Here is a 2,740-nt window from a genome sequence, read left to right on the forward strand (position 1 = left end):
CTGGCAAACGCGCAGGTTAAACTTGGGAAACAGCAAGTGGAAATGCGTGGGTGCTGGGGTGAGAGCAGTGGTGCTGAGGGTGGGCGTCACTGTGGTTTCTTCTTGCTCCAAGTTCTTGCCCCGTGGTTGGTGTGTGCTCTCCAGACCATAGCTTCTCTCCCGCAGTGCTTCTACCGCACCCTCACACACACACACACACCTGCTCACCAGCGGACTTCTCCCACCACCCTCCCCCTAGCCCCACCTAACACAGCAACCGGGTCACAAGCAGGGAATAGCACGCACAACGAGGGAAGGGGGGCAGAAAAGCATGCACGTTCTGTGTAACCTAAGCATGACAATGTATTTGACGATGTGTACGGAATTAACATACGTGAGAAAGCAATTTTTACAGTCCAGCTTTCCCGTATTTGTAAATAGCTTTCTTATTTAATGGCCCACCCTCTACACGCACACCCTCTGGTGTACGCAAGATACACATACAATACGCCTGGAATTCGCCGTAATATGTTAGTGACTACCTACGGACTTACGACTGTACTCCTGCGCATAGAATTTCCGTGACCACTACCCTGAAGCTCTCTATTGTCTCAATTTACTGCACTGGGAGTGCTGCAGGCATACTGTGTCGTACTTTTGCCTTTGGGAAAACCTTTGCCGTAATTTGTGGTTTTTTCAACTGGGACAATTACCTCAAGATTGAGAACGTGTGTACTCGCTTTTACAACAACGTTACATTAAATGCGCTATTGGCAAATGTCACATGGTGCTGCAGTAACCTGCTGCCGTTGATCGATCCGTTCAACCAGCATTCAGAACCAGGCACCCTGGCCGCTGCACCACACCCTTTTCACATTAAACTGTTTCCCCCCAGCAAATTCCTTCAGCTTATAACTAAGAACCAACTTTTAGTAGCAAAACCAGGGGTCGGCATGCGCAGGGGAGATAATAAGCCATGACACGTATTTGTGCACGTATTTCCTTTCTTCGTTTACACACAGGGTAACCGGAAACCATTTATTGCTTAACCCCCGTTCCACTAATTTATCTCCTGCGCGCGTATGCCAGCCCAAAGTAATCCCCACGGAAACACAGGGTGTTTGAGCCGTTGCCAGGACTCGAACCCCGTAGCCCGGCTTCATAACCATCTGCTTCAACCTTGAAGGTAGTTATTACAGAACCTAGAGCCTTTACGTCAAAGTGTGTTTTGCATGCTTTTAAAATGGCCTGCCCATCCCCACTTCGCACTTATTTACACACACGCGCGCGCACTGAAACCTACGCACTGCTCCAGTCTGTACAAATTTCGGTGGAAACGTTTGGTTTGTTTCCTGCACCATATCTCGGTGCAGGTTCGCGCGGCGTCCTCGCGCCGCCTTTAAAATGCTGTGGGGAGCCGTAGCACAGGCACCTGGGGGTCTCCACGGGTCCTGTCGGCAGTGGGCCCCCTCTCGTTGCTGTATGTGGCTGCCTTGGGGTCACATGTTATTACTGACGCATGCAACCGCCAGGGAAGACACCCACGTGTGAGGAGGAGCGGCCGGGGATCGAACCGCGGGCGCACGCGTCCAGGAGAGAAGCCGCGCCTACGGAGAGAAGCAGTGCTGGTGACTTGGGGCTCCCATGCCCTAGAGAGAGCCCCGCGGTGGCAGCTGAAGACCGGAGTGGCGGTAAGTGGGCGGTGGGCGCTTAGTGCACTTGTGTGTGTGTGTGTGTGGCGTGTGTGTATGCGACAGCGGGGGTGAGTTCTCTATGTGTGGGTGCATGCGTGCATGGGCGCTCTTGTGTGTGTGTGTGTGTGTGTGTGTGTGTGCGTGTGCGTGTGCGTGTGCGTGCGTGTGTGTCTTTGTGTATGCGCATGCGTGTAGGGTGTTGGAGCTTCCCAGGAGACAGCAGCTGAGCGCGTTCGCGCGCGCGTGGCCTGCGCCGATCGCCTTTGCGCGCTGCCAGGTGCTGTCTCCTGGGAAGCACAGTCAGCAACAAAAGATCTCCTGGCGGACACCAGCGCTGACGCGCTGGTTACGCCACAAGACCTAAAAAGGGATATCTGGGGCTTGAATTATAATTCAAAATTTACTGACAGTAGAAAATAAACGTCACTGACCAAGTCCTCTAGTCCTCCAAGATGGATAAAGTCAGATGAAACGGCGGTGACCCAGCCCTGCCTCCTCCTGGCTACAACGGGCGCGGACGGGCCCGCACTTGGCCTGGGCTTTTCCTGGGTACGCCCGCGCGCGTCCCGCGCTGTGGCAGGCGCAAAGCTGGTTTAAGCGCCTCCGGACGCTTTGCGATGACGCAGGGAGTATGCGCCACTCAAGGGTGCTGGGAATTGTAGTCCCTGGGGCCCTGGAACAGCCGTCCCATGCGGCGAGAGAGCCCGGAGAAACTCCGCCTCAGAGAACTTCTGGCAGGTAGGTCGGCTCCCCGACGATAGAAGGATAGTGGCAGAAATGGCTTTGGAAGAATCCCGCCTCTCTGTCATTTGCTCCACGAGGTCTGAGCCCAGTGCCATTTTTAAGAACGGAGAGGTTGTAAGTCCCTCATCTCTGTTGCTACTAAGAAGGCTTATGTGTATAGAATAGTGGTCCCAAGACCATAGACTTCACAATCAATGTGCAAATACATCAAAATATAAATGTATTCAATTGTATATAAAAACATTAAAAATAATGAATCAGCCCTGATTAGATGTGGTGATAAACATGCTCTCTGCTCACATACAAGTGATACACATGTGTGA

At 52.8% G+C, this 2,740-nt stretch overlaps 1 non-coding gene across 1 annotated transcript; it reads right to left on the bottom strand.

The window, feature by feature from the left end:
• Positions 1-1,385: 1,385 nt before the first annotated feature.
• LOC144822009 (small Cajal body-specific RNA 14) lies at positions 1,386-1,524 on the bottom strand. Its single transcript, XR_013608521.1, has one exon.
• Positions 1,525-2,740: the final 1,216 nt, after the last annotated feature.

The sequence above is a fragment of the Lissotriton helveticus genome, chromosome 2_2 (assembly GCF_964261635.1).
Source record: "Lissotriton helveticus chromosome 2_2, aLisHel1.1, whole genome shotgun sequence".
In the NCBI taxonomy this organism is placed as follows: Eukaryota; Metazoa; Chordata; class Amphibia; order Caudata; family Salamandridae; genus Lissotriton; species Lissotriton helveticus.